Source organism: Lepidochelys olivacea (assembly GCF_965140295.1).
Source record: "Lepidochelys olivacea isolate rLepOli2 genome assembly, chromosome: 1".
In the NCBI taxonomy this organism is placed as follows: Eukaryota; Metazoa; Chordata; order Testudines; family Cheloniidae; genus Lepidochelys; species Lepidochelys olivacea.
Genome location: NC_140411.1, coordinates 133,938,059 through 133,959,425, shown reverse-complemented (window position 1 = coordinate 133,959,425; position 21,367 = coordinate 133,938,059). Strand labels below are relative to the sequence as shown.

The following is a 21,367-nucleotide window of genomic DNA, read 5'->3' as shown; positions in this document are numbered from 1 at the left end:
GCCCCCATTGGCCTGGAATGGTGAACCACAGCCAGTGGGAGCTGCAATCGGCCAAAGCTGCGGACGCTGCAGGTAAACAAACTGTCCCAGACCGCCGGCGGATTTCCCTGACAGGCCGTGTGCCAAAGGTTGCCGATCCCTGTTCTAGGCCCTGGCAAACAGCCTGCTTGACCCCCTAATTATTCCACAGAGGGAACCAGGAAATCCATGCTGGATGCTTCTGCTTTTCCTTTAAACCTTGCTCAGACTGAGATGCCCCCACTTCAGTGGGGTTTTCCCCAATTCACTATATTGCATTCTAGGATATCTCAGGATCAGAGCAAGGTTTCAAGAACTAGCAGTAGTGCCACCGAGCAGGAAATTCCCAGGTTCTTCAGCAAAATACATTACCCAAATTCTGAGGAAGGGGAAAGTAGGTCTACTAACTGGCCCCTTCAAACAAACCAAACCAGACTGGATAAAATGGAACTGTAGTCTGCCTCTCCATGCCCCCAGGGAGCTAAAAATGGAGCAGACCAGCCAAGGTGCTCCTGAAGATGTTAGTGGTTTCGGTGGATAGAAAGACAAAGGTCCTCTCTTCGGAAGATACTATGAGGTAAGCGTGGAACTTGAGCCTGCTGGGAACTGTATACAGAAGCAGGGGCTGGTCTTGGCCCAAGCTTCATCAAAGGTCACCAAAACAAAGGCTCACACAAAAATTGAAACCCACCATCTTTTTTGAGGGTTCAGATTTTGTGGTGAAAGTTCAGCACAGCTCTAGTCAGAACCTGCTATACTAGCAGGAGCTTGAGGTCTTGTAAGCAGGTGTGAGGAATCAGGAAATAAGATTGAGAAGAGATCCTTACTGGTAGTTTGTTGTAGGGTGTCTTTCCTCCAACATATTGCTGGAGCCAAAAGGTTTTTTATTCAGCATAATAAATTGAATTGAGATAAATCTGCATACATTGTACTATCAACAACAGTGCAGTGAAGGAGCCAAAGTAAAGATGTAAAGTAAAGATAATTTTGTGATATCCAGGTCACAGCAGATCAGCCATTTGAGGATATGCAACGGGCAGAGAGGACAAGTGCCCCCTCTCACAATAGCAGTTATTTCAATGCAAACCTTCCCCCTCCCCCACACAGTAGAAAGAGAATTTAGTGTTCAAGAATTAATACTGACACCCCTTCCTATACTGATAATACAGCTTAGTGCTCTAAAATATTTAATTCTAGACTATTATTTGCAATTCACCATTAAGGGTTAAAACAAAAACAAAAACAAAAATAGGGCAGAGCAGATACAGTAATAAAAGGGTGACATTTTTAAGGTGTTTGAAAGTACATGCCCTTTGCTGAGATTTCACCAGGACAGTTTAGCTAGGGTAAAATGCAATGAGGCTTTGCAAGAAAAAAGCCTCACCATCATGAAGACTAAATATTATGGAAAATTGGGTGTACTAATTCCATGATTCAGCTGCCACAGAATCCACCCCCACTGCAGAACTGTGCTCTGAAGTCTGAGCTTGCATTTAAAAAATTGTTATCTTATGTTTGGGAAGTTTATCTTCAATTCATATTTGGAAGAGTTAATATATGCAGTGCTGTCTTCCAGAGTCTGCAGGTTCAGAAAAAATAACTCTAAGAGAGGGATAAAGTCCCATGAACCTCATGGGATATTAATGCTGCCACTGAATATAACATCAGGATTCTGACTCAAATATTCTGAGTTAACTAAGACTGCATCTAACTGGCATATATAAACATACGTGTTTGTAAGCAAAAACAAACGTTCCACAATAATAGTACCATACAGTCTATTTCTTATGGTACATGAACAGATATCACTTGTTGGCCAAGTTCATTAGCAATGGAAACCTGGAGTTAATCAGCTTAGTTTTCACCCTGCAGTTACAGGGAATAAATAATTAAAGATTATTTTAGAAGGTGAGAAAACTTTATTTATATTTATATATTTATAAACTCTTCTTAGGTTGCCACACTAACAAAAACAAAGGCATTTAGAGAGCTGTTAAGATAATAACAACAAAATTGGGCTCTGATGATCTGTCAGATGTTGGTTAGGGTAGTCGTTTTAAGATCTGGCAAAAAAGATGGGAAAATCTCTATAGGCCACCTATCCAAAGTGTTAGATATAAGAGAAATCAGAAATGTTTATGAAAATACTCCTTAGAGTGGTAATTCACAAAGATCCTGATTCTGATAGATTCTAATGCCACAAGGAACCACTATGATCATTTTATCTGGCCTGGTATCCTTCCACTGCCTGTATAAGTAATACAGAATCAGCCCCTACATGATCATAAAATGTATTCTATACCTAATATTTAAATAGGGCACCTGAGTCTCTGTTGCTTTGTATTTTGTATAGTCATTTACAAGTGCCAAGAGTGAGTATAAAATGCTGATTCTGCAGTGTTTTAACACCACTTTATACTGGTTTTGAACAGGTATAAATGACTGTGCAACGTCGTGGAGAATCAGGCCCCAGATACGTAAGCCCAGAGCAATTCTTGAATTTGTTTTTGTTAAAATGGAAAACAGGATGTAGTGAGAAATAGAAATAGTGACCATAATCTGATTAGGTGTGTAATTAAGACTAAACTGTGAGATCAATAAAGGGAAAGATAAGGAAGTTATTTTTCAGCACAGTATGTTGAGGGGAATATAGGAAATCTGGTGGAAATTTAATGGCATAAAGTAACAGATGGCAGACACCCACATGACATGAAATATGTTTGAAGATTATTGGCTGAACAGCATGATTAAGAATATATGCTATCTAGCAAAATACTATGGGTCAAATTATGATGTACAGAGTTAGGTCTTAAAAATACTATCTTCAAATTTAGACAACATACTTTTTAAAAAAAGAGACAAGCTCAGACAAATGGGAGAAATTTAAAAGGAAAGCAACACAAATGACTAAGCTTTGGGAAGTAAGGAAAAGGGAAATTTGAGAGAACAGAGCATGTTTTGGCTAAATAAAAGACTAAGGGGAAACACAACTGTCTACAAAAATGCCACAGGGGCCAATTAGATACATTAATCAGCAAAGATGGAACAAGAAATAATGGGCTCAGTACAGAGAAGAAAATTTGGGTTATCTATTAGGAAACACGTTGTAAGAACAGTTAGACAACAGAACAAGCTACCAAGGGAAGTGATAGAAACACCATCACGTTGGGTACCTAAAGCCTGCCAGGAATGATTTAGGGATAGTTAGATCAATCCTGCCATGAAGAAAGGGGACAGATTAGATGATCCATAGTATATCTTTTCCAATCCAAATGATACTATGGTGGATACACTTCAGCAGAAACTCTTCTGGAAGCTACTCCTTCCTATACAGTTATACTACACTAGGATAAGGTCCTCACACTTAAGTGGTACATTTGCCAGGCCCAATTGGATAATACCAGGCTTGCTGTACCAGTCTTTGCTGAGCCACTTGGGGTGATCCTGTCCCCCCTATCTGCCAACAATTAATAAATCCATGTGTGGAACTCCTTAAGCCTCAGTAAAATAAAACACTTAAAAAAACCCCAGAAACTTTATGCAGACTTTACCAATTCCAAAGGAGATGGGAACCGGTAATACACAGTTAAGTGGAGTAGACACAAGCCCAGGTTATCAATGTGGAATGACCATTAGCTGTTTATTTGTTTAGACTTATTTAAAATGTCTCCTCTTGTTGCACACACAACATTTATTAAGAAATCACTATACAGTTAGACTAATATTTAAATTAAAATCCTTCCCTTAAGAAAAATCCTTCAATTAAAGCTTTCCACCACTCCTTCTCTTCCACTTTGCCCTCCAACCCAGGAATAGAGAATAGCAAAACTTTGCAGTGTGACCTGAAGGTCAGCAAATTCTAGCTCTGATACACCAACAAGGTAAATTATTTCCAAAGGAAGGGGCCTCTCATGACAAAGCCTTGCCTCAGTCCCCCACCAATGTAAACTAGGGGACTGGTAGCCTGAGCACCTCAGCTGATATCAGTTACCACTGTGTCACACAAAGTAGTCTCCGAAGTAATCAGGAACCAAACCGCTTAGGGCAGTAGGTTAAAAACAACACCTTAGATTGCAACAGAAATGAAATGGAAGCCACTATGGAGCACAGATGTCACATGCTCCCTGTAAGAAACACCCCTTAAATGAGAAGCTGCCAACTGGAGTTTCTCTGAGTGATCTTAAGGTGAAGCCCCATGGAGAAGTAATTGTCATCTCCAGATTGGATTACTGCAAAAGCAGGGATAATAACTACAGTTAGGAAACAAGTGGATGCTGGGCCATCATAAAACAGCTTGGAAACAGAAGAAGAGAAAGCCAAAATGATGCTGACTTCAAAGCAGCTTTGGAAAGGGCATTGACCTTTGACTGGCTAAGAAAGCAAGCAAGCAAGAACCTCTGTTGTACCCTATATCAGGAGAGGGGAAAGAGTTCTTGGATTTAGGCCCAGTTAATATGAAATAGGAACTGATAGTAAAGCTACCTTCTATCAGGCAGCCTGGACTGATAGTACCCACTTGTGTATTTGAAAACTTGTGCTGTGTGTTTCCCCTTGGAGCTCCACTAAATTCCCTTTGTTCATGTACAAAACATCTTGGTTTAAGGAGTCTTAAACCAAACACTCACATTCTGTCAGAGAGAGTAGAAGCTCCCTCAGTTAAGAAAGTCAGCTATGGTCAGAGATCACCCCATACTTACTCAAAGGATGGAGCAGACGTCAATAGACTTCTTGGCATCCATCCATAGTACAATTTCCTACAGCTATTACACTGATGATTCAAATCTAATTTTAACAAGCAAGCAAGCCTTCTGCTGTCAGCAACCATTGTTCCAAGACAGAAGAAAAATACGTGAAACACATTTTCATGCCTTTCCACACCTATATTTTTATATTGTTTTGTATTCTTGGGGAGGGGCACAGGAAGGGGGAAAAAAGAGAATTTTTCCCCTTGTGGAGAGAAGCTAGCAATTTTAGCACTAACCAACACATAAATCGTTTTAAATTTGTCCCCCGAATCTTTGTATAAGAGGTGGTGCTGTCTAATTTCAGAATTAAATCTTTAAAGCACAATGCTGTCCTAAAATTTTCACTGAAGAAAGTACAGAGAAGCAACAGGTTGCTATGACAATGGATCAGATTCCAGAAATGTTTCCCCTATCTGAGGAATTAAGAGTCTTTTAATTAAATCATACAAAGCCAACATGTTCTTAACATCCATTAGTCAAATTTAGTTCTAAATGGGAGGCTCTCATCCAGCTTTCAAACAAACAAACAAAAACAGAACGTGCACATCTTCTCTTTCCTGTTGAGTTTGTGCACATCAGGGTAAACACAATGGGCCATGATGCTAAGCTGCAAAGAAACAATCAATCTACATGACCACACATTGTCACATGAGATGGGTTTGTCAGACATGTTTCTGAGCCCAGATACGAGACAGACCAATAGGTTCTTTTCTTTTTTGGTTTTGACCATAGAAGAGAATAGCCTATGTCTTTATGCCAACAAAAAAAGTTTATATACAGTATTTATGGACAAAATAGGAACCGAATGATCATATGGCAAAAGGCAAAGTCTAATCTATTGTACACCAACCTGATCATAAAGAACTAATAGGCATGGAGTGGTCATTAATCATCATCAGTTTTGGAGATTACTCAACAAAAATACTATACATGTGGCCTGGGATTCTGTCTATACTCAGGGATAATAAGATGAAGTGGACAAACCTTTCTGACAACATCTATATGATTAGCCAAATTTGCTCTCAGTTGCAACAAAAATCAAGTCAGCCATGTGGCACTTCCTGTTTATCTGTGGCATTTTTTTAAAAAAAGATTAAGCTAAATAGAGATGTCATTAAAACAAATGACATCCTGTGGTATTGATGCGATGAATTCCTATATTTAGAATGCATACTGCAGTGAGGTATTTATACCTTGCCATGGAAAATGTTTACTTTTTAATGGAATCCACTGTACATTTAACTGCAAAACAGGTATAGAAAATACTACTTATGTCAACATTGCCTGGTTAATCACTCATTTAAAAAAACACAACGACATTGTCCAAAGCTAAGCAATGTCCACATTTGTGAATGGAGCTGTTAAAACATGAGAAATCAAGTGCTGTGTGTCTTCTCAGATGGACCTTGTAGAACATCTGAGAGGTATTTAATCTGATCTCTTTTGTAAACTTGAATAGGTTCATATTCTATAGATTGGTTTCAGAGTAACAGCCGTGTTAGTCTGTATTCGCAAAAAGAAAAGGAGTACTTGTGGCACCTTAGAGACTAACCAATTTATTTGAGCATGAGCTTATGCTCAAATAAATTGGTTAGTCTCTAAGGTGCCACAAGTACTCCTTTTCTTATTCTATAGATTCTCCATCTAAAAAACCCTCAAATTTTTTCACTCTCTCCTCCCCTCAAGCGCCAAAGGATTTTTTTTAAAAGCAGTAGCATTAATTAAATGTTGTATTAGAAGTGTCTGCAACATTACCAGACAACTTCCACAGTAAATAAAGACTGAGAGAACAATTCTGTAATTCTGGAAACAATAAAATGTAGTTTGTTTGGTTTGTATTTCCAAATTCTCTCTATAAAGAAATAGCACCAAGCATTCAAATAGTTACTCACATGGGCATATATTAAGGGTGGGGGAGAGACTCTCACCTAACGACATATTAAAATGTCATATCTGCCATGGGATGCTTCAAGAGAAGCACTTGATAAATCCTGCGTTCCAAGAGGTAGCTCTGCAACATTTCCTGCCATGTTACCAAACTTGGTTCTCAACTTACATATAGTACTTACAACACTGTAGTTCTCACATATCCTGTTACCAAAATAAGCTATCGCCCCAGCTCAAGAATATATACTTATACAAATACATCTACCCTGAATCAGAGACCTTTGCATATTTTAAGGCCAGAAGGGACCATTGTAATCTGACCTCCTGCATAACACAGGCCATAGAATTCCACCCAGTGGTTCCTGCATTTAGCCCATAGCTTCTGGTTGAACAAAGTATAACTTTTAGAAAAATATCAAAACTTGATCTAAAGGCTTAAAGTGATACATCCCTAGAATAATTGTTCCAATAGTTAATTAACCTCAGTGGAAAAATTTGCCCTTCATTTCCAGTCTGAATTTGTCTAACTTCAATTTCCAGCCATGAGATCTTGTTATATCTTTGCCTTCAAGATTAAATAAACCTCTACTGTCAGAAATACTAACATAGGTATCCACAGATTGAAAGGTGATAAGGTAATTAGATTGAGCTTCATTGGTCATTCACTCAAAGACAGGTTCTCCAGAATAGTTCCTTCTTGAACTATATTCTGAATACTTTCCAATTTTTTTAAATTTAAAAAAAAAAAAATCCCTGTTAAAGTATGGATACCACACCTGATACAGTATTCTAGCAGTAAAATCACCAGTGCTATATACACAGTCAATACTACCTCCCTACTCCTTACTCAATAGTCCCTGTTTATAGAACCAAAGATTGTATTACCTCTTTTATCCACAGCTTTGCACTGGGAGCGTATGGTTCAGGTGGTTATCCACCATGACCTTGACTGTACCTTTATTATGCACAAATGACAAAAAGACAAACAAAATTGTAACGAAGGTTGGAAAAAAGCATGCTTTCAGGGCTTTTAACTAGGGCTGTCGATTAATCGCAGTTAATTCATGCGAGTAACTCAAAAAAATTAATCACTTTTTAAAAAATTAATCACAGTTTTAATCACACTGTTAAACAACAGAATACCAATAGAAATTTATTGAATATTTTGGATGTTTTTCTACATTTTCATATATATTGTATTCTGTGTTGTAATTGAAATCAAAGTGTATATTATTTTTATTACAAATATTTGCACTGTAAAAACAAAAGAAACAGTATTTTTCAATTCACCTCATACAAGTATTTTTCAATTCAATAGTGCAATCTCTTTGTCATGAAATTGCAACTTACAAATGTAGATTTTTGTTGTTGTTACATAACTGCACTTAAAAGCAAAACAATGTAAAACTTCAGAACCTACAAGTCCACTCAGTCCTACTTCTTGTTCAGCCAATTGCTAAGACAAACAAGTTTGTTTACATTTACAGAAGATAATGGTGCCCTCTTCTTATTTACAATGTCAAAAGAAAGTGAGAACAGGCATTTGCATGGCACTATTGTAGCCGGCATTGCAAGGTATTTACGTGCGAAATATGCTAAATATTCGTATGCCCCTTCATGAATGCCCAACATTCATGCTTCGGCCACCACTCCAGAGGACATGCTTCCATGCTGATGACGCTCATTAAAAAAATAATGTGTTAATTAAATTTGTGACTGCACTCCTTGGGGGAGAATTGTATGTCCCCTGCTCTGTTTTACCCACATTCTGCCATATATTTCATGTTATAGCAGTCTCGGAGGATGACCCAGCACATGTTGTTCATTTTAAGAACACTTTCACTGCAGATTTCACAAAACGCAAAGAAGGTACCAATGTGAGATTTCTAAAGATAGCTACAACACTCGACCCAAGGTTTAAGAATCTGAAGTTCCTCCAAAATCTGGGAGGGTTAGTGTGGAGCATGTTTTCAGAAGTCTTAGAAGAGCAACACTCTGATGTGGAAACTACAGAACCCGAACCACCAACAAATAAAATCAACCTTCCACTGGGTGGCATCTGACTCAGATAATGAAAGTGAACATGTGTCGGTCCGTACAGCTTTCGATTGTTATCGAGAAGAACCAGTCATCAGCATGGGCGCATGTCTCCTGTAATGGTGGTTGAAGCATGAAGGGACATAGTGCATCTGGCACATAAATATCTTGCCACACCAGCTACAACAATGCCGTGAGAACTCCTGTTCTCACTTTCAGGTGTCATTGTAAACAAGAAGCAGGCAACATTATCTCCTGAAAATGTAAACTCGTTTGTCTGAGCAATTTCCTGAATAAGGAGTAGGACTGAGTGGACTTGCAGGCTCTAAAATTTTTACATTGTTTTATTTTTGAATGAAGATTTTTTTGTACATAATTCTACATTTGTAAGTTCAAATTTCACGTTAAAGAGATTGCACTACCGTACTTGTATTAGGTTAACTGAAAAATACTATTTCTTCTGAGGGGTTTTCAGTGCAAATACTTGTAATCAAAAATAAATATAAAATGAGCACTGTACACTTTGTATTCTGTGTTGTAATTAAAATCAATATATTTGAAAATGTAGAAAACATCCAAAATATTTAAATAAATGGTATTCTATTATTGTTTAATAGTGCGATTAATCATGCAGTTCATTTTTGTAATCGCTCAATTAATTTTTTATTTGCTTGACGGCCACCTTTAAACTATAATGGGGCTGAAAATACCAGGATAGAGGAATGCCATTCTGCTATTATCTTTATAATTTAGTTGGGGTTGGTCCTGCTTTGAGCAGGGGATTGGACTAGATGACCTCTTGAGGTCTCTTCCAACTCTAATCTTCTATGATAATTCATCATAACTGATGTGAAGTCATTTGAGTTGGAGGTTGCTCCTTCAGTGTGCCTTTTGGATGACTCTCCTCATCTGCCTTCCAACTTTTTATCAGGGTTTCACAGGGCTCTGCCATTGGTCCCCTTCTCTTCTCCCTCTATCTCTGATCTCTGGGTAATCTCACCTGCAAAAACAAATTTAACTACTATTTCTACGCTAATAACTCACATATCTAGTTCTCTACTCCAGACCCATCTTCCCCTACACAAACTAAAATTTCAGCCAGTCTCTGACATCTAGGGTGACCAGATGTCCCGATTTTACAGGGACAGTCCCTATTTTGGGGTCTTTTTCTTATATAGGCTCCTATTACCCCCCATCCCCTGTTCTGATTTTTCACATTTGCTGTCTGGTCACCTTACTGACATTTCCTCACGGCTGTCTAGGCTTTGGCTCAAGATAAACATGGCCAAAACAGAACACTTAATCTCCACCCCCATAAGCCCTCTCTCAATCATTGTGGACAACACCACCATTCTGTCATTCAGGCTCATAAAATGGCTGTCATCTTCAACTCTGACCTTTCTCTAGGTCCTCACATCCAGGTTATGTCTAAACCTTGCCAATTCTTTTTCCATAAACGTCTAAGATATGGCCTTTCTTATCCATTCACACAGCTAAGACTCTCGACCAAGCTCGCAATCTCAAATCTCGATTACTGAAACGTCATTCTCTTCGGCCTTGACAAACACAATCTTCCTTTGCTTATATACATTCAGAATACCACTCTCCTAGCCCCTCTCTTTGACCATGTTACCCCACTCCTTACATCCATCTGCTGGCTCCTCCTCCTCTGTCAAATAAAACAATCTACTTGCCTTCAAAGCCAAGACCTGTTATGGCCTAGCCCCTAATTTATCACATAACACTATCAAGATGTTGACTCACCTTTGATCGGCCAGTGATGCCAGTCTCCAATCACCCACATAAGTTTTTAAACAAGCATCTTCATGCTTTCTCTCATGCTGCCCCTTATGCTTGGGAGAAGCTCCCCATAAATATTTATAAAACTGGCTCATTATCCTCCTTTAAAATCCTTCTTAAAACTCTCCTTTTCCATGATGCCTACAAAACATTGATAACTGTTAGACTACTGGTGTGCTGAGATCATTGCCTATCATGCTGACCAATTATTAGTCTCATTATTTCCTAGTATTATCCATTTGTCTGTAACCCATCTGTTGTCTCTTGTCTTATACTTAGATTGGAAGGTCTTTGGGGCAGGGACCATCTTTTAGTCCTGTGTTTGTACAGCGCCCAGCACTGCGGGGTCATGCTGCACGACTAGGGCCCCCAGGCACTACCACAATAAAAATAATAAACAACAGAAATATAAGCATTTAGCATATTTAATTACTGTAAAAATATTTTGCTAATATCTAGTAATAAGCTTAGGACCACTTTCAAAAAAGCTTAACATCCAGCTGCTTCCATTGTCAGCAAATGCAGCTGTGGGCTGCCGAACTCTTCTTTGAAAATCTGGTCATCAATGTTTGGGGACCAGAATATGGTCAGGCTTTTGAGAAATTCTAGCTACCCTAAAAGTACCTTAAAGATAATTTCACAACCAAATCTTTAAGCATTATTAAAATGTAGCATATTATACATGACATCTTGTTTGAAAATATAAATGCTGTCTGAAGCTGAGATTATGGGTAGGTGCCTAGGCTGGCTATCACAGAGGAGTAACATTCTGGAGCAGCCTTCCAAGGGGAGCAGTGGGTGCAAAAACCCTAACTTGTTTCAAGACTTAGCTTGGTAAGTTTATGGAGGGGATGGTATGATGAGGTTGTGTACAATGGCATGTGGCCCATCTCCTATTAGCAAAGATCTCCAGAGGTCACAGATGGCACACTGGAAGAGGAGGGCTCTGAGTTACTACAGAAAATTCTTTCCCAGGTATCTGGCCGGTGGGTCTTGTCCACATGCTGAGAGTCTAATTGATCTCCATATTTGGGGTTGGGAAGGAATTTTCCCCCACGTTAGATTGGGGGCGGAGGAATTGCCTTCCTCTGCAGCATGGGGCATAGGTCACTTGCTGGTTAGTAACAGCATGTTAATAAAATCTGTAGATTATACTAAACTGGAAGTCACAAATACAAGTGAGGACAGAAAAATAATGCACAGGGATCTAGAAAGATAAAAATGTACAAAAATAAATGAGATTTGATTTTGAAAAATGAAAGGTACTACACATTTGGAACAAAAATAATTCTCGACATACTGAATAGAAGGGAGAAATTTGGCAGAGAAATAGAAGAGATTATGGACAGCAAACTATACTGGAGCTTGCAGGAGAATTTGGCAACAGAAAAAAAGCAAATTCATTTTCTGGGCTGCATACACAAAGAAATCAGATCATGGGAGAGAAAGTAATAGTCACTTTTATATTTATATATGTCTATAGTATGATCAGACCTAAAATTTTGTACCTATTATCAGAAAAACATTGGCAAGTTGGAGGAAGTTCTGTGACTGGCAACAAAATGGGAGCTAGAGGAACTATCTTATGAGGTTTCAGAGCAGCAGCCGAGTTAGTCTGTATCCGTAAAAAGAAAAGGAGGACTTGTGGCACCTTAGAGACTAACAATGCTTCCGATGAAGTGAGCTGTAGCTCACGAAAGCTTATGCTCAAATAAATGTGTTAGTCTCTAAGGTGCCACAAGTCCTCCTTTTCTTTTTATCTTATGAGAAAAGATTACAAGAGCTAAATATGTATAGTTTGGCTAAGTGACAACTAAGGGAGGGAAAAGAACATGATAACTGTTTACAAGTATCTGAGGGTACACCCACCAAGGAGGAAGAAAAATAATTTTTCATACATGAAAATGCAAGTAGGAGTAATAGAATAAAATTAAGAAATGGCAGATCTTCACTGAATATCTGGAAAGGCTTTCTGGACAGACAGGTCTACTGGCCTGTGGAATAATATCCTAACGGGAACAGGGGAGTGCCACTCCTGGATAAAATATTAGAAAGCGTACTGTAAGAAACAATCCTGCACTGGCAGAGAGGAGTGGAGTGGGTAATCTAGTAGGTATTTTCCATCCCTATTTCTACAAGATATGCATATTTTAAGCAAATATTTACCACCACTGCCCCAAAAATACACTTCTATATATTCTGTTGAATAATTAAAATTATGTATTTTATTATTTTAATATAGTAGCTCTCGTACAGCTTTTAACATGAAGAAATGTTCTATAATTTAATTTATATGGCTTGAATGTTAACAATAGCCATCTATGTTCTAGTTTACCTCCCCTCCTTCACCTTATCATCAAAATTAATAATAAAAGGAGCAAGATATGCTTTAGAATTCAAAGCATTGCTCCCTCCCCGACTTCATAGCCTGGCTTGTTAGGATCTGTATATCCAATCTAATTATTTTGGTTCCAATTTCCAACCCTATCAATGGTGCAAGAAATCAAAATGCTAGTCTCCTGAACGCATTAGGATATAAAAGCTAACCGCTCCGCATTTCTGAGGCACCACTGTGTGGCCCAAAGCTCCCGTCACAATACAATTTATGTTCCCTGTTCTGGATGTGACCTGAGAGGGTTTTCCCAATGTACTGATATTGAACATTTCATAGATTTCAAATATGCTGCAGCTTGTTGCAGCATTTGGCTCTGTCACACTATAGCCAATTTTAACAAGAAGCAGCAATGCTTTGTTAAAAAGGGAACTGGGTTTTTTAAGTCCCTTTCCCATCTTTTAGGTGTTGGTTTTTTTAATAGAAAAACATTTGTGATTACTTTCTGTACAGCATTTTAAAACTGACACTAAGCAGCATCACATACAGTGTCTGCAAATTAGGGGATCCCTATATTGAATGCTACCTAAATTCCTTGGGGTCTGTTTTCACTGACTAATACTCTCTCCCCCTCTCAAATTACAATCTTACTTAGATTTCTGATGCATCAACTCCTCAAAAAAATAATCGTATTCATTTCTACAGCTTTTACAAATATAATAAATGATTTGTGTTTAAGTCTGAGTCACTGTTTTATTTTTTATTACGAATATCATATGTTTGGCAAGCTGTCTGACCTTCCTTTTGATGATGAACGCTGCAACAAACAATTTGCTGTATCTTTAAAGAAATGGCCAATTCAATTACATAATGCCAGAAGCTCTCAAATCCCTCTCTGCCAAATGTCTTCCCTGTATCCTGCCACAGACAGGCCATTTGTATTCCAGCACAGTAGGACACTTGTTTTATTGAAGCGTACAGTTCTACTTAGGTACTATCAACAAAACACCATTTCAGTTTTCCAGTTCTGTGTTCCTTTTCTGCCTGCTCTAGCCATGGTTATATTAAGATTTTCAATTTTACTGACCAAAAGTGTGTACGTTGCTAATTATGTGCCTAAAATCTAGTAGCTATTGACTAGTACAACAAAATACATCAGTGACCAATTACAGTAGTTTTTGGCAGCATTGGTTACCATTTTAAAGGATTTAATCATTGCACTAAAAGTGAAGTTTGAGATTCCCTTTGAGACTACACCACTAATTGCTTCTGTTTTGCCAGTTATTGCATGAGATGGTTTGCAAAAAGGATCAGTAAAGATGCTTTCTAAATATCAGAGATTAACCAAACAAAATAAGTCAGGTCGGTAATGAGTCTTTTTTCATCCACCTAAAGAAGATGCAGAAATGTTCATTCACATCACAGAGCATCCTCCACATAACCGTCTCCCCCTTCATTTCCTCCAATACCTCCCAACATTTGGAGAGACAACAGTATAACAGTATTTGCTGTTCATGTGTACTGCACATTAACTGCATTTGCATTTCTATTGACGGTTAGTGTGAAAACTGCACCTGCTCTAAATAAACCCATTTTTTCCTGTGTGATAGGTGAACAATATGTGGGAATTCATATGGCGATAGTATGTTTAAAAGGAATTAGGCTCTCAAAAAAAAGAAGACAAATATTGAATTAGATCATCATAATGTAGCCTCCTGCTCTCCAGGAATCATTAAAAACAAACAGTCACCCTCTAAAGGAACTTGTAATATAATGTATTCTTCTTTAAAAGCCAACATCCACCTGCAAGTCCCCTACTAGTGATCAGTTCTCATTTACAGCCTTGTAAAGTAGCAATGTCTATATATTTTAATGCTGAGGCCAAACAAGGGACTTTTCTGCCTTTCAAATTTAGTGAGATATAGTTTTCCAAACCCCAAGGAAAGGCTGTAACACTTTGCTTCAGACTGTGAAATAAAATGGAGATTTAATTTCATCAACATTTTAGGTTTGATCAGAATAAGGGATTGTATGCTGAAGATCAAAAGTAGTCTTCCTAGCAACTATCTAGTTCTTCTACTTCCCTGAAAAGCAGTAATTTCAATAGATGCAACTGTTTAAATAAACTAATTTGTTTCATTTTCATGAAGTTTTGGGTTAATTAAACTTCAAATGAGTCAACCCTTATCCTGACCCCCATCCACATAAAACACCCTACGAAACAAGTTTCTTCATAATATAAAAGAGAAGAAAACCTTCTAGAAATAACTTATAAAATGTCAGTTTCATTAAGAATTTCTGTAGATAAATTGATATAAATATAATTGTAAATACTTAATTCATCTCCATGAGAAAGAAAGAGCCCTAAGTCCCCAGATAGTGAAAGATTATCCATCATACTCATTGAATACTAGTAACACAGTATCTTAAAAAATTACTGTCGTAAACCATTGACTGTAGTTCACAATAGTAATAATCCCTCTGAAATTAGCTGTTAAACACAGCTAAAATGCTACATGCTACAGCATCAACAGGCTTTGCTTGGTTTCATCTTTGCCTATTAGCTAAAAAAATCAGACATTAAGTTCTGTTAAATTATTTCTCAGGGACTACAGTATAATTTAATACCACACACACAAAGTTGCACGAAAGAATTTTTATGTTGTTGCAAACTAGGGGCCAGATTTTCAAAAGAGCTCAGAACACTACAGCTTTCATTCAGAACAACGTTCCCACCAGGAGCAGCTGGGTACAGCATATGTACAAAAAATATCACCCTTCATTTATTTGCCAAATAGGGAAAATCTGGCCTCAGTGCACTCACTTTCAATTTTAAAAGGAAATGCATGGGTTCACAATGATCACAAGTGAGTAGCAAATATATGAGTAGGCTGGATAAAGCACTTGATAAATCACTGTAGGGAAGAATCCTGTACCAATAAGGGGATAAACTACATTACTTAACTAGAGTGCCTTCATCTTCTAATTCTGTGGTGGACTTTTTGCCTTTTTCATACAAACCAAGTACATATATGGTCTTCCTGGCCTACTGTTCCAGTGAAAAGAATCAAAACATCTACTTATCTCTGTTCCAGTGCAGGACAAATACTACTACATGTTCTTTGAAAAGCACAGAATGACAATCTTCCTTTCCACCAACAAGCTTCTTTGTCATGTAAACGATTGAAACTTTTAAACTATAACTCCAGAGAGACCACCTTTGTTGCTGCCCTTAAAAATGACCAAAAAAAGTGAACAATGCAGAGGAAGAAAATAATCTTAAAATGAATGCTTGAATTTATACAGAGTCCAAGATACTAAAGGCCAGGAAATACCTTGTCGGTCATCACTATCAATAGCAACAGACTAAGTACAAAGAGAAGGACAGATGACTTAGGGTTTATAAATGAAAACTTTTGATGAGTATTATTATAAAAGTTAAAAGAAACAAGAAAACATCTCTGAACGGTCTATATCAGATTGAAAACAGAAATGTTAAACTAATTTTGATTTTAAAATATGCAAACTATTATTTAACAATATGATATTTCTCCCCTTTAAAAAACCTTACACCTGCATACTGGGAGTCTTTAGGGTAGATCCTGGATATTCATTGGTTCAGGGGTGTGCCTGGGCATATGCATTTGCAGGAACCAGCCCTTAAACATGAACAACAAATTCACATGAAAACAACCACCGAGTTTTAAAGCTGCAAATGACAAACAATGTGAGATTACTTGTGTTACAAAACAAAAAATGACCTTAAGTGTGGGTCTTACTGTATTTCACAAAGATAAGAATAGATTCTTATGCTATGTACATGTGGGTGTGTAATGAGTTTAAAATCTTACATGGTGTTGTAGCTTATGAAACTTAGTGATTTGTTATAAGAGGTGTCATGTTTAATTCTCTCTTTATACCACAAGTGATTAAAAAGGCAAAAAAATGTATACTTGCACTATAAAGAAATAATCAGTTAATACCACTGCAAGCTAAAATATGCTTGCCTACACAGCTATCATACATTTATCAACTTTTTATTATTTTCATTCGTTGAATACAGGAATATGATTAAGCCATGGCAATGTTTTTGAATCAAACACACTGATATCTGTCTAGGTCAGACATGAACCGAAAGCAATGATCTTCGTAAGAGACAGTTTCTCTAAAATGTAACATAGGTAGAAATCAAGAATCTTTGCCTTACATAAACAACAATAAACCTCCTCAAACTAAAAATAACTTTTATGGCAATAATAAATTCCCAGCATGGAGAAGTGCTACAATTTTGGTATTCATTTCAGAAAACTCAATGACCTTTGCCTCTATATTAAGAATACATACTGGGCAAGAAAGGGGGAAAAAGTGGTCAATGCTAGAGTTTGCTTATCTGCTCATTCAAACTACCCCAGTTTACATGGGATCCATTTGTATTTTAAGGAGTATCTATTGTGAACCACCTTACCCAGTAAAATGAAAAGTCTTGGGGGTCGCATAGGGGAAACATAAATTTGGTTCTTGGATTCTCACTTCCTAAGAAACTGCCAGCACCTTCAGTCCTGTTATGGAAGGGAGTACCCTTGCATTACTTAATGACGACTCTTTTAATTGACTCTGCAGCAGCTTTTCCCTCAATTAACATGGCAAAGAGCAACAACGGTCTGCAACTTAGGGCTTATCTTCACATACACTGGTGCAGCTGCATCGCTGTAGCACTTCCTTGTTGTTTTTGTGGATACAGGCTACTCCCGATACTTGACACTTTAGTAAAGACACTATTACACCAATACGAGAGCTTCTTCCATTGGTGTAGTTAATCCACCTCCTCGAGAGGCGGTAGCTATGTCAAGCCCTCCCATTAACAAAGCGCTGTCTACATGCAGGGTTAGGTCGTTGCTCAGGGGTGGGAATGTGAATCCAGAGTCCTCTCTCATGTGCTCTTTTCTACCTATCTCTGCTCTCTGGTGCTTGACTGTTTCTGTGCTCAAACCTTCCTCTATAAGGCCCTGATCCTACAAAGTGCCATGCAACCGGGCCCCAATCCAGCAAAGCGTGTGCTTAACTTTAAGTCAGTGATAGTTCCATTGCACTCAGCAGTTATTCTCACAAAACTAAATCAGCAAAAATAAAAGGCCAAGAACAACAGAAGATGTTTTAGCTATAATCTTTTTCTTCGCTTAACTTTATATAGGCTTTGAGGGTAGAAACAAAAAACAAGGCCTTTTATGAAGTGCCGAAGGTAATACACAAGCTCTTAAAGAAGCAAGCCCAAATATTCTTGCCCTGTTTTATTCCAAGAAACCTTGAGTCATCTGCATAGTTTCCAGGGATTAAAGCCAGTACAGTTAATATTTATTTTTCAGGCACAGAAAAGCTAAAAAAAGCTGACAGTATTTTAATTATTTAAACATTTACTTACTCAGGGGCAAATGTAGCCAAATACCCAGTCTCCCCCAGATTTTCCCTTCAGGCCAGTTTCCTATCCTTGGGTACCTGTCAATGACGAAAAAAAGGAAAGTTCATACCAGTCCTCTTCAAGAGTTCATGACTTTACCTGAATGCTCCTTGACCCAAAAACGTCAACTAAAAGTGCTAGATATCCGGACTGATAACAGGATTCTCTCCCATCAATTTACTTGACCAGAAAAAGGCTAAATGGACTTTTCTGTGCAGGGAGACTGCTCTCACTTTGACCAGTTCTGCAAATCATTCTGTCTGTAGAATCAACAGAACATCAAAGATTTTTTTCTGAGTGAAAACTAGTGTAAATTCAGGCTACTGAAAGGCAAGTTTGATGACACAGGCATCCTTTATCCTTTTTTTAAAAAGGGGGTATTAATTGAAAGTGGCACGATCAAGGTTTTATTGGCCACAGATTTAATTTACCTTAAAACTGTTATTGCCTGAAGCGGAAATCCTACAGATTCAATTACCTTTTTACATATCGTGAGAGTTTTTGTGATTTTATTTACTTAATTAAGGTAGGGCCCAATAAAAAATATTGATAATTATGACAGTATGACATAACAGTTGAAATTATTATCGCTAAGCAATAACCATCATGTTACTTGGAACTATATTCAGAGCACAGGGGGCCAAATGCTGATAGCCAAGTGGAAAAAAAGAACAAAGTTCGTGTAAGTCTGAATTTCCCCTGTTAATATGGTAGAAAAAATGATACATGAAATGAAGGGGGGAAATTATTTAATTAATTTCTTATATTTATATGATAAAAGTAATTAAAGAAAATTCAAAACAGTGGTGAGTTGAATATACATCAAACATTTTTAAAATGGTTAAATAAAATTTTAACCATATTCTCTCCAGTCTTATTTTCTTTCGCACCGTCTATCCAGGCTCTTCCAGAAGAAATATACAAAAGGCATGGCAGCATCAACCCTCAGCTCCCTCCATTCACCGATCATTAAAAGAAAGTTATTTAAGTTACAAAATCAAGCACTTAAAAGCTAGGAAGTCCCAGAGTCAAGGTTGCCTGTGCAACCAACTTGTGCACTGAATAAGGCAGGAGTCCTATGGAAAAAATAGCAGGTAAATATGTCATTAAAGAATGTATCGTAATGCAGAGGCACATCAATATAAGCCCCAATTTAAGCATTCCTAAAACAATTGTTCCTAAAAATTCTTTACTACCCGTTATAAAATGTAACTGCATCAAAAGGATACATTTTCAATTTCTTTTATTATTTATTATTATTATTATTATTAATTGTAGAATAGTTTTAGGATAAGGCGCAATCAGCAAAAGATGAGAGGAGAGTAAATTAGATTATTTTTTACCACCATTAGGGTTACAGTATTTTATATAAAAATTCTAATTGCACAAAGGCCTATTGAATAAAACATGACAAATATACAACTGTCCATGGACTGGTCAAATTCTGACCCTGGTATAATATGGAGAAAAGGGGCACAAAGACGTTACTTCCACCCTAGGACCACAAGTGCTCCAGAAAGAATGAGGGAGGACTCTTCTTCCATTACCACCTGTCTTACAGTGCAGGAAGGGATCTGAAACCTAATGGTCCCCCATATCAGTGCCCTGAGATGTAAGTCTATTACAGAAATTAAAGAGACAATGTGGATGAGGTAATATCTTTTATTGGACTAACTTCTGTCGCTGACAGGTACAAGCTTATGAGCCACACAGAGCTCTTCTTCAGGCTTGAGAAAAATACTCCGAACATCACAGCTAAATGAAAGGTGGAACAGATTGTTTAGTATAAGTAGATAGCACATGCTGTAAGGGACCATTCAAGGCAGAATGGCCTGTTAACGCTACACTGCATCACAGAAATGTCAGCCATGCTGGGATCTCTAGGTCATACAACCCACTGAGCGTCTACTCAGCTCAATGTCCACCAATTCAATTCGGTAGACCCGCTACCTCCATCTGGGACATCATGGAAGCAGCATGCATGCTCATTGCCCCTCTGCTAATACCCACTATGCTTTCTCAAATACCTAATGGTCATAAATGGGCAGAGTCCAGGAAGAGTTTGGTTAACATGTAAGCATTACATAGTCATCTCATGGATCCTAAAACAACCAGGCTGTGCTTACATGGCGGCACTGAAGAGAAGAACGATGGTCTAAGTAGTGTTCAATTCCCTCCTCTGCCACAGACTTCCTCTCTGACCTTGGACAGATCACCTAGTCTCTGTGCTTAGTTCCCTATCTGCAAAATGGGGATAATAGAGCTTTGCTAACCCACAGGGACTTGTATTTATCCTTGCATTAAAGATTGTGAAGCATGAAGATACTGCAATAAATGGGTGCCATGTAAATACCATAGATAGACAGGTGCACCTCCTGGGCTCAACAGCATTGAATCCACAGAATTTGGCCCTCTGTGCATAAGCACCAGATAACGAAAATAAATGCTCCCAATTAATTTCAGCTGCTTTTTTAAATCAAAGCAAAAATGGTACCATTCAGTGACAACCAGGGCTGTTGACTTCCTACAGGCATATTAGTAATAGCAAGCTCCCACTCCTGACATTTTCTGGACCCCTGAACACAACATTGCCCTTGATTCTGTACTTACATTTTAGATTTGAGCAAATACAGTTTCCTTCTTGAACAACGTTTCATTTGGAATTTTTGCCCTCTGCCCTGTCCCTGAGGGATGAGCCTGGATCATCTTCCCCCCACGGAGAAGGGAAGTAGCTAATAGTCCAACTTCACACGTTCTTAGGGAGAAAACAAAAAACAACCAAAGAAATGTTCCAGTCTCTTCCTGCACTGTATCTATTGTGTGTGTATTTATGGGTTGAATTTTGATCCTGAGATGATCTCACAGAAGGTGATTGGGGGGCGGGGGGTGGGGTGGGGAGAAAGACATCAGTGTTTTCCCCATGAAAAGTGTGTGTTTAGGAGGGAACCAAAAAGGCAGTCAAAAAAGCAACATGATTGATTGCTTTTGGGATTTTTTAAATTATATTTTTTAAACCAATCCAAGTTTTAAACATCTGGGATTGGCAACAGTGGAGTTCTCATTAACTGAGCTTGGCTTTCAACAAACCAAACC

The 21,367-nt window shown here is 38.0% G+C and overlaps 1 protein-coding gene across 3 annotated transcripts in view; it reads right to left on the bottom strand.

The window, feature by feature from the left end:
• Window positions 1–21,367, bottom strand: part of TBL1X (transducin beta like 1 X-linked) — a 259,645-nt gene that overhangs the window by 165,590 nt on the left and 72,688 nt on the right. For 2 of the 3 annotated variants that reach the window (XM_084646525.1, XM_084646526.1), the window contains exon 2: window positions 18,239–18,312. The exons of the other annotated variant lie outside the window; for it this stretch is intronic. The gene's annotated coding sequence lies outside the window, so the exon portion shown is untranslated. The remainder of the gene's footprint in view (window positions 1–18,238; window positions 18,313–21,367) is intronic. 3 annotated transcript variants of the gene reach the window in all.